Source organism: Amblyomma maculatum, chromosome 11, assembly GCF_055883805.1.
Source record: "Amblyomma maculatum isolate TAMU_Amacu chromosome 11, ASM5588380v1, whole genome shotgun sequence".
NCBI classification, from domain to species: Eukaryota; Metazoa; Arthropoda; class Arachnida; order Ixodida; family Ixodidae; genus Amblyomma; species Amblyomma maculatum.
Window position 1 is genome coordinate 115,409,825 of NC_139354.1, and position 14,916 is coordinate 115,424,740.

Consider the following 14,916-nt stretch of genomic DNA (forward strand, 5'->3'; position numbering starts at 1 on the left):
ACTGATACTATGTGTGTATCATTATAATTGCGACTACTTTTACAAAATGAACCGCATTCTCCACAATCAGTACGACAATCACGGCCATCGCAGGAGCAGAGTGGGGAGACACAGCTACAGAGAGAAAGAGGAATATACGAATAGAAAGACAGAGTTTAACTAGGCGATGCCCAGCCGGCTACCCTGCTCGTACGGAAGAAAACAAAGGGAGAAAATGGAAACAAAGAGCAACAAGAAAAGGAGCTTACCGCATGCCTATCTATAGAAGTCTGTGGTTAAAGCAGGTAGAGGGCGCGCACGTAATGTCTAGAAGTCTACCCCGTGTCCAATAATAAATTAGGGAGCACCTTAACTTCTTTCCTTTCGAATGATGGTGTCGTCCATTAGCTCTTGTAAGAGGGCGAGAGCCAAGGCGGGGCGTAGGAGCCAGAAAGGCACGCTCTCGTTCAAGCTGCGGGCAGTCACAAAGTATGTGCGCAATTGTTTCATCACACCCGCAATACTCCCATGCGCTGTGCGAAATCAAAAAATAAAAATGTAGGACAGAACAAGCCGGCGTGGTAGCTGTAAAAAAGAACTTCAGTGCATTAGTAGCCATTTCGCGTGATTTTTGTGATCTCCTATCTTATACAGCATTTTCCCATCTGTGCATAAATTCTCAAACAAATGGGAGTCAATGAACACTTTGTGCGATTGAGCGTCATGGCTTAGCAAGAAATAATTCATACTTGGACAAATCTGATGAACATTGTTGTTGATAGCAATCATATTATACAAATCAGAAGGGGCCGGAAACATCTACAGCCTTGCGCCTAGAAAGGCGAATGCCGCCTCCGTTTGCGCTGGTAGAACGTGTGGACGATCGTACCACTTCGGCGGTGGCGGTTTGCCAGCAGATCTACTTTCTGTCGCAAATTTTTCCGCGGCTCGTATGATGGTCGCCATGCCAGGTGTGCAGCAGCCTGGTCTCCATCGTTCCCGGCCTGTAGGTGCGTGCGTTTCGTCGCGAAGGACGCACGGGATGCGCTGTCGTTGTCCGCTCGCGTCACGGCAACGCTGTCCATTATTGTCTACGACTCGTCTAGCGTTAGACTTTTATTCTCCTTCGACGACTTCTCTGCCGTCCCAAGTGAGGCTCTTGCTGTAGGCTGGATATCCGGACTTTCAGCCCCTCGCCGTCTTTTCTTGTAGGATGCGAAGAACCCTTCATTGCTGCCTGTCCTTCCACCCACTGTAATCCTCGGGCACCCTTGACAGCTTCCCCAGCCTCTTCCACTTCCATCATTAGATCTGATGGCTCCGCCCGTACCATGGATCCTGTCGCCACTGCACAGGTACTCGCGCAGTCGGCGTCAGCATGCCCGAACTGTCTGCATTGCGAACACAGAGGGACATTGCATTTCCTGCCGATGTGGGCCATGTAGCGGATGTCAAAGTATTGCATTGGTCTCCCGGGTACCACAACGATAGAGGGCTACTTATCACGTGACGCGTTTCTATTGAAGCAGGTCGTCCACTTCCATGCCTGTATTTAGCTATAAGAGCGCCACACTAGTCATTGACCCATTTTCGAGGACAGCCTGAACTCGCCAGCGCTCTCGAGTAACCTCGGTAACTTTACCTAAAGCTGCGAAGTCCGTCTTTGTGCCTTCTTCTACCACGCCATGCAACATCTAATGCAGCCTTATCCTCACCTGATGCTCTTCCCGATCAATAACGATGCTTCGACGGGCTTCTATTTGTAGTTCCTATGAAACAAGTTGACGCTTGATTGCCTCCGCGCTAATGAAGGTCACCTCCCAAACGGAATTGATTAGTACGCCCCCAATGACATCACATCTGAAAGAGTACCAGTCTTGGCCTGGCCGTCTCAAAAACCTTCGAACCTCAACGGTCGCACTCGCATGTTACCATGAAGACAACCTTTGTTGCAAATACGTCCGATGGGCAGCTGTAGCAAAATAATGTGGTATTCACGTTACATGAGCATTTTATTCATCACTGGCAAAGGCCGCTGTCATCGCTCCTTTGGAGCCCATGATTCTACATTTGTTTCACACCGGTGGCTGGAACTAGCAAAAACATCCGACCTACACCTCCATTTTATTCCTTTACTGCCTGCTTTTTCATGAAAGCAGCACAACCGGCAAAGAACGCAAGGACGTGCCACTGCCACTGTTCACGAGTAATATCATTTTGCTTCGTTTCGCATCTGAGCTACACCCGCGCAAGGTGACGAGAATATCGAGGCATCACATTGTGACGCCAGAGTTGTGCAACCTTGGACGTTCCCAAGGACGCCTGAAGGAAAGGTAACCCCCTTTCAATCTCTATAACGTCTCTGGTGCTCGCTTTTGTTTTTTGACGTAAGTGCCTCGCTTGTCCAGTGTGCATTTTATGTCAGACTGACGCAGCAGCTAGACATTCATTCACGGCCGCCCTGTCCTCACTCAGTCCCCTCCCCACTCATATGTCGTTTTTCAAGATAGAATAAAAGAGCACTTAAGAAGGGTTGCGAACTGAGGTTGCCTCTAAACCCTTGTTAAGCGTTCCTTCATACCGTGTAAAAATCTTCTTTCTCTTATTCTATGCTAGATAATAAACAATATGGATACATTTTCCGCATAAAGATATATTAACTGGCATACTTTAATCCTGAACACTTCGTGCTGAAGTGATATTAAGTTGCTGAAAATTCATATCAGCAATAACGACCGACAGTAGTTCCAGCTTAGAAAAACCTTCCATGGGTAAAGAAAATTACCACGGGGAATTTCCTGTGTTTGGCGCCATTTTGTGTCTTGAGCACATTCGCAGACCTATAGGCGCAGTCATCTCGTCGTCGTAGAGCATTCCATGCGGCCCTGGCATCCTTCTTGGGGAGCATATTTTGTAACATATACTCAGTGTTTTTCAACTGGTTATATTTCGAAAGAGACGGAGATAAAAACTTTTGTAGTCCTTGTTTTCAATACGGTACAGTTCTGCTAAACATGACCTATCGTAAAACATCAACAATTGATGATGACATTTTGTAGCAAGGTTATGTAATCACGAAGTTTTATACCCCAGGTGCGTGCGGCGCCTGACCAAAGCCGTTGTATAATATGCATTCCAGCAGGTGCTTAGATCTCCTAATCCGAGACTGCCGCTCCTCTATCTTATAGATAGCAAACCTTTAGGCAATTATATGGTTTCCTCCAACTACCCCAACACGCTTATTGAAGTTTCTTCACGTATGAGACCCTATCCCATTAGTATTAGGAAGACTGATGAGGCATATGCGGCATTCTACAACGAAGCTTTGTTCGCATTACATTTCCACTCTTTCACGACTATCGGCGATTGATTCCGTTTGCCGCTGCGTACAAGAAAGTTCGCGTTTTCAGAAAAAGAAGGGCACGCAGTGGGATCCACTTTTTAGATCATCCTCTTTCTTTACCCGTTGAATGCCGCTCATATGCAAAGAATCAATTTTAGTGCGATGTTCAATGCACGCTTTTAGGAACAGGAAAAAAGCCTTGTATATTGAAGTTGTAGAAAAGACCAGCCGTGAGCAGCAGACTGACTTTCAAATCACTAAAAGAAGCTACACCCCTGAAATATTCCCACTTTCGACTGGACGATGACGCCATGCTGGGGTTGAACTAGTTTACAGTGGAGCGAGAGTGAAACGCACAGCATTCCTTTATGTAGGCATTCAGAACACATTGCCAGATCCTGGCAATGTGTTCTGAATGCCTACATAAAGGAATGCCTACATAAAGGAAGGAATGACCGAACTACGGGAGAGAGCCGAGAAGTGGAAAGGCGCCAACATGTCGATTTTTGCCAGAGCTACTGTATGCAATCTTTTTTTTATCAGCAAACTTTGGTTCACAATGCAAGTTTTGAGTTGTTCGCGCGTAAACGTACAGAAGTTACAATGGATTTTCGCCGTTTTTGTTTGGGCAGGTAAATGAGAACGCTGCAGCAGGACGAATTTGTTCCGTCGGGTAAAAGACAGCGGTTTGGGACTCGGCCATCTGTTTTTACGGCAGGTGGTCAACTGGTTTTTGTTTTATCGGGATGCTTCGGACCCTTTCTTACGCACCGTCTGCCAAGTTAGGCTACGGCGCCTACTGCCGGAGTTTGTTGTCTCCACCGAAGAAGCTACGGGTGGGATTTTTGGTTATTACAGGGAGGTCGTCGCTAGTGTAAGATTTCTTTCAGTGCGTTTTTCTAATGAATATTTGTCCACTGTAAAACGAAAAAAGCTGTATCGCGATTTATGTGACATTGTTTTGCCACAACCCTTGTACAGAACCTTATAGAGTGGAGGTCCGGGCAGAGATGTCTTGAAGAGAGTAAAGAAAATGCAGGTGTCGCCAGGAGCTAAGACATTTTTCTTTAAATTACACACCGGAACATTATCAGTAAAGAAGTTTTTGGAGGAAAGGGTTTTTTTTTTACCGTGGGGGGCGCACTGTTTAATCTGCAAGCAGCCGGAAACAATAGACCATGTTTTTTTGCATTGTTGGGAAGGGGTTTATTTCTGGGATGTTTTGCAACGTACGATAAAGAAAGAATTTCCACTAGACTCCCACGGCATCCGGTATTTAAGCATTGATAATGAAGATGGCGTTCCGTATGATTTAATCATGCTCATGGGCCTCCACTCTATATGGCGCTCCAGAATGGCGGGCTATCACTGCGACAGGGATGCTCGACCCGCTAGAATATACTTTCGAGAAAGTGTGAATTGGTTTATTGCCATACAGAAAGTGGCTGCTGAACCTCCCGAATGGCTCTCAAGGGTAGAGCCTTTGCTGTCGTTGCGGGAGTTTTAATGTACTGAGACGAAGCCAGCCTGACATTGGCTGATGATGACCTTCCAATATGTACTTTGTTTTGTGTTATTCGTGTTGTGTTCTTGTGAAATGGTATGAACCAAAGCCAGGAAATAAAGAAAAAAAAAAGAACACATTGCCAGAAGCCACTCGGCGGGAAGTGAGCGTCCCGTCGATAGCTCAGTTGGTAGAGCGGTGGACTGTAGAGGTTCTCTCACTGCCGACATCCATAGGTCGCTGGTTCGAATCCGGCTCGACGGAGAATTTTTTTTATTTGAGTAAATGAACAAGCATATCTTTTAGTGTTTGCCATTCTGGAATTGCAGGCGCACAACGGAAAAAAATATTACGCCGTTTTAAACATTGCTCACTCAGGTGTTGTGTAAGCTTTAAAACCATTCTTCTGCGCAACGGAAATGAAAGCTTCGCACGCCATTTACTCATACATTTCCGATGAAAGCTATTTACTCAAAAACATAAGTATTGTCGCAAGCCTTTTCCTTCTAATTCTACTCGAGCAGCGCTCGAAGTGTCAAATGTGTCGAGGCATTCGCGGCAAAAAACACTTTCATATGCTGCGTTGCCGCAAAGTCCAGTGGGCTTGGCAGCACTTCAGCTATGGCATGTCTTCACTGGGACCCCGTCTTTTTCGTGCAGGTAAAAAAACATTCCACCCGTTTTGCGCGGCCGATCAGCCATCGTGCCTTGCTAGTGCTGCCGAGCCCACATTGTTGGTTTGCGATTGCTTTGGACTGCGGTGGCATTCTTTTCAATGTACTATTGCAATCTGGTGATATTGAAGAAAACCCCGGTCCCAATACCCGCTCTAGTGCTACTAGAGAGGCATCTCCTACACAATCATCTGTTTCTGGAGGTTGCCGCGAACTAATTGTAGCCCTCGATGAGATAAAATCTGGTCAGTCAACTTTGTTAAATGAAATAAGATCCATAAAAGTACAATTTGCAGAGAACGATAAAAAGTTCACAGATATACAAGAAAGGTTAACAAAAATTGAAAACGAATGTAACGCATTTTATCAAATCAAAGAAAGTGCCAACGTTGTCCAACAGCTCTCTGCGAGCAACTCAGAGTAGATTGCCGCTTTGACAAGCCGCCTTGACGACGCCAAGGATAGGGCGCGCCGACAAAATCTGGTGTTTTTCGGGCTGACGGACGCCGTAGGCGAAACATGGGCGCAGTCCGAGAAAAAGGTCACTGAATTTTGCTCCACGCAGTTTGAAATCACTATCCAGCCACGCGATATCGAACGTGCGCACAGGCTGGGTCAGTATCAAGACGGCAGCAACAGACCTGTAATCGTCAGGTTTTCCCACTTAAAAGATAAGGAGTCAGTTCTTGGGGTTGCCAAAAACTGCAAGGGATCTGGCGTTAGCATCTCCGAAGATTTCTGCCCTCGAACTCGCTCCGCCCGAAAACGGCTTCTACAGTTTGCAAAATCCAAAATGCTACCTACAAACTCCGGCACGATGTCCTAAAAATTGGAGACAAAGCTTATAAGTTTGATCATAAAAGCCAGAAAGTATTAGAATGTTCACCATAGCAAACCACATTAGCTCAACCTCAGAACTGTGGCCATATCTCTTTTCTTTTTACTAACGTCCGAAGCCTCCTGCCGAAAAGTGATGCACTAAACAGCCTTATCAGCACATCCCACGCAAACTTAATAGTACTAACAGAAACCTGGTTGAATTCATCTAATAACGACTCTGAAGTTGAATCCTGCTTTCCAGATTTCGACATTTTTAGATGCGACTGCTTCGCCCGGAGAGGCGGTGGCGTCCTTATAGGTGCTCATCCCACACTGCTGTGCACTCGTGTCCGAATAAATTCTCCGCTGGAAATTGTTTTCATTAAATGCAATGCCGCGCATCCACATTTATTCATCGGTGTTTGCTACCGCCCCCCAGACACAACTAATACTTTTGTTTCCGAGTTTCACGACGCCCTGCATGCTGTAACGTCCCAATTTCCAAACGCGCCCATCCTCATGTTTGGTGACTTCAATTTTCCGTCAATTATCTGGTCCGATTTCGCAGCTACAACCTCGAAGCAAATCATTGAAAGTCATTTCGTTCACACGTGTTTAACATTTCGATTATCACAAATGGTCAGTTCACCAACTAGAAGCACCGCGCGCGTTTCTAACATACTTGATCTCATATTAACATCGCATCCCGATAATCTCTCTTCCCTCAGTTACCTTGACGCCGTTAGCGACCACACAGTAATGCACGGAACATTTAATTGCATGCGCAAACGTCCGAACGCTAGAATTAAAAAAATATCATTATACGACAAAGGTGATTACATATCTATCAACACTGAGCTCGAAGAATTCCGCGACATACTCCTTTCTGAGTTTAAAGAACGTTCAGTTGATGTAAACTGGTCAATGTTTAAAACTAATATGCAGTACCTAATCAAAACGTACATACCTGTGAAGATTATTCGCGACCGTCCTTTATCACCATGGTTTACATCATTTCTTAAACGATTAAAAGACAAAACAAAACGACACTTCAGAGCGGCAAAATCCACTAACACCCCACGTGCATGGCATAAGTATCATTCTACATTAAAACTTTTTCGCTCGCTCCTAGTAAAGTCTAAACAATTATTCTTTTCATCGACACTACCTTTATTAATCCGCAACAACCCTAAACACTTCTGGATGATTATTAACCCAAAACGTTCAAATACACGCGTCTTCTTAACTAACGAGTCAGGCACTCCTTTATCTGATGGCGACATTGCTGAGGCCCTCAATCGTACATTCAGTGCGGTTTTCACTCGAGAGATTAACGCAAACCTCCCTCCCTTTCCCATTTTAACTCATCCGAACATGACGGACATCACACTTACACCTCATGACATAGCAAAAATTATCGACTCTTTGAAGCTCACATCATCGCCAGGAGTTGACGGCATCAATACAAAGGTTTTGAAGAACACCAAGCATATAACTCGCATAATTCTAACACACATTTTTCAGCAGTCTTTATCATCTGGCACAGTCCCCTAAGACTGGAAAGTGGGCAAGATCGTTCCAGTTCCTAAGATAGGCTCAGGTAACACTTTTCGCCCCATTTCTCTCACAAGCGTATGTTCTAAAATCATGGAACACGTTATTTACTCACATGTCGTCAACTTCCTAACATCCATCAAATTTTTCCATCCCAATCAGCACGGTTTTCAGTAAGGCCTTTCTTGTGACACGCAACTTGCACTGTTTTTAAACGACATTAGTTCCAACTTAGACCTTAATATTCCTACTGATGCACTCTTCTTAGATTTCGAAAAAGCATTTGATAAGGTCCCCCACAAGCGGCTATTACTAAAACTGTCAAGAATTAACTTAAAGGCATCTGTATTTAATTGGATCGAAGATTTCCTTACTAACCGCTCCCAGTTTGTTCTCGCTAACGATTACGCTTCCAGCCTCACCCCTGTTCTCTCCGGTGTACCCCAAGGTACCGTACTTGGTCCTCTTCTTTTCCTTATTTATTTTATTTACCTACCCAACTCCATTTCTTCTAATATCCGCCTTTTTGCGGATGACTGTGTCATTTACCGTCCCAAACATAACCCTACTGATAATTTGGCTCTTCAGGCCGATCTGGCAAAAGTCGAGGAATGGTGTCGAAATTGGTTAATGACCCTAAATGTTAACAAAACGGCCCTAATTACCTTCCACAGACGCCAACACTATTCTATGTACAACTACTTACTAAATGGAGCTACTGTCTCCTCGATATCTTTTTTGAAATATTTGGGTGTAACAATTTCCAGTGACCTTACATGGCATTCTCACTTTACATTCGTTACTAACGATGCTAACCGCACACTTGGCTTTCTTCGGCGTAACCTAGCTCAGGCACCTTCTTCTGTTAAACATCTAGCTTATGTAACCCTTGTAAGGCCCAAATTGGAGTACGCATGCGCATTGTGGGACCCGCATCTTCAAAACTTGATATCTACCATTAAATTAACACAAAACCGTGCAGCTAGATTTATCTTCTCTGACTATTCTCGTAATACTAGCGCCACTAACCTAAAAGGTAATGCCGGTCTCCCAAGCTTGCAAGCACGCCGTAAAATATCTAGACTCTGTTTATTTCATAAATTTTATCATGCCTTATCATCTAGCACAGCAGTCATCATGCCGATTCATCGAACATCCAGTCGCATCAGCCACACCTTGGCTGTTTATCCGCCACATGCCCGAACGACAACGCACCTCAACTCATTTTTTGTAAGGACAGCCATCGACTGGAACGATCTTCCCGCTGACATCGTCGCTCACTCTAACCCAAGCCATTTCAGAACCGCCATTGAAAACTTTTTTTGTTAATCTCGACAATACCGTCAAGCCTACCCCTCATGTAAACCCCCTACTCCTGGGGTATTTGAGGTATTGGAAATAAATAAATAAATAAATATGGATATTGTGTATATTCTAAGGTCTCTAACATGCAGTAAGCGTAGCGTGACCGAAGATAAGGCGGGCGATTATTGCCAGAAGCAATTTCATATTTGATGTTCAAGTTATGTCTACCCAGTCGCTAGTAGGAGTGATAGCTAAGCGAAAACATTTACCTTTATCTAAAAATAAATTTTAAAGTATAGGTTAATTGAAGCAGTTCATCGCAGACAGTTAGGAAGCCTGTTAGTTTTGTGATGGATGGACAAGTTGTAATCAAAACTGAAAACACGGCAAACAGTTCTGACCCTTCTCTTGCATTTTAAAAGCATCTCGCAAGATCCATTGTGAAGACGGAATGTACTGTGCACTTTTGCCCTGGATCAATAAGTACTGAATGTTTTAAACATTATTAATCTATCGTCACCCATGTCAGTCTTCGCGCACCTCATTTCCGCTGAGAATATTTTGCATTTGGTAAATTTAATTTCATTTGTCTTTGCTCTTTTCGCTCGTCAGTTGGCATCATTATAGCTCGAAATTACTGAGCAGTGAGCACAATCTAAACATATCCTATAGCTTGTTCTATATTCTTGTGCAAAACAAAAGGAACAGCAACTTTTCCACTCATTAAGTAAGCGTTTTCTATTTAAAAAAATTGACATTGCAGTTGTACCAGCAAACTTTTGCACGCTTCATACAGCGATGTTTATTATTTCAGGTACAGTATAATTAGTGAATCCACAACGCTCTGCGCTAAAAGGTGTCGTTTTGGGACTAACGTTGATTGTTGACTCGGCAAGTGTCGTTGGATGAATTTCGGTGCGTGAGAACTTCGCCCGCATACACCTGAATGTACGCACGGCACTCTTCTTAGCAGAGCAAAACTGCACAACTGTGGCCTTGACTCACATCAAAGATGAATGGAGGAAAGCGCTACAGGATCGCCTCGCAACACATTCTAGCTGTCGGCACTGCAGTCCATATCACCTCCACATACGGCCAACGACAAAGTTGTTCAGGGGGAGCTTGGTATAGAGATATGCGGTCGGAGTTACTAGAGAAGAAACAGATTATATATATACTACAAGAACAAAACAGTGAAGTTCATTGTCATATCGAATGGCACGAAAGATGTAAAGAACTCTACACGGATGCTCTCTACGTCATCCGTGTAGTCGGTAGTACAGCAATCATATGTTCTCTTGTTTTGATACCGCTAGTCCGACACAGGAGCGCAAAAGCGAGCCACCATCTGCATACCAAAAAGAGGAACAATGAGGCACCGGCGAGATTCGAACTCACGATCTCCTGTTTACTAGACAGGCGCTTTAACCAACTAAGCCACGGGCGCCGACGAAAGAAGTGGGAACATTTCCAATTTTCGCGAGCTCCTTCTCAAGCAGCGTTCAATGTCATCTGAAAAGCAAAAAGAAAAAACTGTCTTTGCGAACGATGTAACTGGTTCTGTGCAACATTTCACAAGAGGAAGGACTCAGGAAAGATACCGTAGAAACTCTCCACGGCAAGCTCATTTCATATGGAAGACATGCACTTAGATCGCCCGATATTGACGGCAAGAAACTGCGATGAAATATTAACACCCAACACTGGTAGCAGTACAAAACATTTCATGCTTAGGTCTGGACGCTCAACATTCACAAACCACGTGTTTTCACAAAAGCGTTATTGCCTGGAGACGTTTGTTCTGGTGCGTACAATAATCGCTTTGGCACCTCAAAACCGAAATGCTGGAGAATTATAATAGCGATAATAATAATAATAATCAATCAATCAATCAATCAATCTTTATTTAATGTGCGCAGGAACAACCATGTGGTCTTTGTGCTGCAGCACAAATAAAAAAAAAGAAACAAAAAAGAAAAAGCACAAACATGTTTACACACACAGAGAGAACACAAAAAAAATAAATAAATAATACATGAAATGAAACAGACGAAAAGTATCACGGAAAGTAAGCAAACAATGAGTAGCATCACTTATATACACAGTGAGAGAATTTTTTAGCACACCAGGAAATAAAGAAAAAAAAAAGAACGGTAGATAGAAGAGAAAAAAAAAACAACAACAAATAACTGACATTGATTATAGTAATATAGAAATATACATAAAATAAACAACCCTTCAAGGCGCAACAAGTGCATGGTACTTAAAACACAGGCTAGAAATACAGAATAATACAATAAAGAAGTAAAATTGAACAAGGGGCAGTAAGATTCGAATATAAAGTTTAAAGTTGAAATATAAGTAAGAAACGGATAAAAAGTAGTTCACGATACAGACAGCATTGAACAGGAGAAAAAGCAAAAAGTGAAGTAAATACAATTTAAGGCTAGAAAGTGGGAGTTTTAAGTGATAAAGTACTATTTAGAATACAACGCTACGAACATCCAATGTAAATGAACAGAGCGAGTTAATAATAATAATAATAATAATAATAATAATAATAATAATAATAATAATAATAATAATAATAATAATGATAATAACAATAATGATAATAATAATATTAATAATAATATTAATAATAATCAATCAATCTTTATTTATTTAATGTGCGCCGGAACAACCATGTTATCTTCGTGCTGCAGCACACAAAAAATGAAAATGCACACACAAGTTTTACACAGATAGAATACAAAAGAAGAAACAAATAACACGTGAAATGAAACTGAGCCGAAAAGTGCCACGGAAAGGAAGAAATCAATGAGTAGCATGTCTTATATACATAGTCAGAGAATTGTAGAGCACATCACAAAAAACAAAAATAACCACAATATATATAGAGAAAAAAAAACAAATAACTGGCATTGATTAAAGTAATTGAAAAATACATAAAATAAACAACCATTCCATGTGCAACAAGTGCGTGGTACTTTAAACACAGGCTAGAGATACAGGGAAATACAATAAAGAAATAAAATTGAACGCGGGACAGTAAGATTCGAAAATAAAGTTTAAAGTTAAAATATAAATAAGAAACGGATAAAAAGTAGTACAAGATACTTTAAACAGCACTGAACAAGACAAAAAGCAAAACGTGAAATAAATTATATACAATACTTAGGCTAGAAAGTGAAAGTTATATGTTACAAATACAGTTTAGAATACAAAGCTACGAACGTCCAATATAAATGAAGACAGCAGTTTTGGAAGATGCCAAGGTGTAAACAAAAAAGAGTTAAACAACATCTGCATTCTATCAAGAGGGGAATGGGAATGAAGAAATGGAGAAACTTGAAACTGTCTGAATTAAATACAATGCTTAGGCTAGAAAGTGGAAGTTATATGTTACAAATACAGTTTAGAATACAAAGCTACGAACGTCCAATATAAATGAAGACAGCAGCTTTGGAAGATGCCAAGGTGAAGACAAAAAAAGAGTTAAACAACATCTGCATTCTATCAAGAGGGGAATGGGAATGAAGAAATGGAGAAACTTGAAACTGTCTGAATTAAATACAATACTTAGGCTAGAAAGTGGTAGTTATATGTTACAAATACAGTTTAGAATACAAAGCTACGAACGTCCAATATAAATGAAGACAGCAGTTTTGAAAGATGCCAAGGTGAAGACAAAAAAGAGTTAAACAACATCTGCATTCTATCAAGAGGGGAATGGGAATAAAGAAATGGAGAAACTTGAAACTGTCTAAATTCCCTCATGCTCTTTCGCGGAACGCGCCGAAGGATGTGTTTTAAGAGCTGAGGGCACATAATGTGGCCATGAAGGAGCTTCTACAGAAAACTTATATCTACTCTGACACGACGGCAGTTAAGAGAAGGAAGATTCAGTGGGGTACTCTTGGTGGAGCGAGAGCAGGAAGTTGAGCAAGGAAAGCGGTATCGAAATATCCGTAAACATTTTTGCTGTACTCTGTCAACCTTGTTCTAGTTCGATTTACAAGTGCCACTCCAAACAACCGACGTGTACTCCAAAAGCGGCAAGCATATAAACAGGCACAGCTTTAGGAATGGAAGTGGAATACGGAACTCTCTCGAAAGTCTGCAGACGAATCCGAGTGTCCGGATAGCCCACTGAGCAATGCGTTTAGTATGAGAGGAGAAGCTGAGGGTGCGGTCAAAAAGTACACCAAGGTCGTTAATTGCATCAACCCTATCCAACAGCCCAAAATTCACAAAATAATGGTAGAGAAAGCTGTGCATTTTACGAGTAAATGAGACAACCCTACTTTGGGAAGAATAGAGGGCAAGTCGATTCTTCGCACAGCAGTCAGAAAAAACAGATATGTGCGATTGCTACAACAAGCAATCTTGAAAGGAATGTATGACCTTGAATAATTTTATATCATCATCATAAAGAGGAAACGAGGAGTTCCTGACGACGGAGGAAGCATGATTAATAAAAACGGAGAAGAGAAGCGGGTCTAATACAGAACCTTGAAACACTCCACTGGTTGCAGGATCTGTCCATTGACACTGACAACGCAGGAGCGATCAAGGAGATAGTTACGTAGGAGGGCTACGATTGAGACTTCGACACCATAGGGTAGACGCTTTTCAAGTACCTAGTAATGAATGAGTAACAACGTCGAAAGCTTTGCTTAAATCACAGTACATAGTGTCAACCTGACCGCAATGAAGGACTGCTGCAGACGCATGTGCCATAAACGTGACTAGGTTGGTTGACGTAGAACGACCCGATATGAAGACATGTTGATAAGGTATGATGACATTTTTGAGATGGAATGAAAGTACATTGTGCAAAGCTAGATCGAAAAGCTTAGAGGTTGCACACAGAAGAGAAATCAGACGATAATTAGAAACAATAGATTTTTTTCCTGACTTGAAGACAGGAAACACGCGTGCTATTTTCCACACGCGAGGAAAAACAGCATTTTTCACAAAGTTATAAAATATAGCAGTCAGTACTGGTACAAAGATACAACTGAAGGCTTTTAATATGACACCTGGAATTGCATCAGGTCCAGGAGACAAAGATGGTCTCAGACGCTTAAGAGTCGCAGTTATTAACTTCTCGTCAAAGAGAAAGGAATTAGATAGTGCACCAGATGGGAGGCATACGGAATCGCAGTGTGGAGGTTTGTATAAGGAGGAAAAATGTTGGGCAAATCTGTCGGCAACATCCCGAATTTCCGACCCCTGAGAGTCAACTAAGTTGATACTGGAGTCAGATTTATGGAACGCTTGCTAACGTACAGCCAGAACTGACTAGGACGGTTTGAGGCACTCCTCTCTGAAGACTCAAGGTAAGAGTCGTGGTCCCGCTTGTATAAGCGTTTGCAAAGAGGACGCAAGCGGCGAAACGCATCTGCCCAATTGTCAATCCCGGGACGTTTCGCTTTACGATGCGCCCGTTCCCTAAGTTTTAACGCCGTTCTCAGTTCTCTGGAAAACCAGAAAGGAAACTTCCTACGAGTAGGAGTATCCAGAGGTATGTACTGACGCACACGATCAAGAACTACTTCAGTGAAGCGACTTGTCCGTCGGCATATCTAATGTCATTTAAAAGATACCAGTCGACAGAAGAGGAGAAATTGAAGAGACCGACATAGTGACCACGTGCATACGCGAAACGGGCGAATTCCCCGCTCGATCCTTATTAGTAGAGGGTGAGGCAGAGACAAGAGTAAGATGAGGAG

The 14,916-nt window shown here is 42.5% G+C and overlaps 2 non-coding genes across 2 annotated transcripts; one reads left to right on the forward strand and one right to left on the reverse strand.

The window, feature by feature from the left end:
* Positions 1 to 4,998: 4,998 nt before the first annotated feature.
* Positions 4,999 to 5,090, forward strand: TRNAY-GUA (transfer RNA tyrosine (anticodon GUA)). Its single transcript is given in 2 exon segments — positions 4,999 to 5,035; positions 5,055 to 5,090. It is a non-coding gene; the product is annotated as a tRNA-Tyr (tRNA).
* Positions 5,091 to 10,551: 5,461 nt separating this feature from the next.
* Positions 10,552 to 10,626, reverse strand: TRNAT-AGU (transfer RNA threonine (anticodon AGU)). The gene has a single exon. It is a non-coding gene; the product is annotated as a tRNA-Thr (tRNA).
* Between the last annotated feature and the right edge of the window lie 4,290 nt (positions 10,627 to 14,916).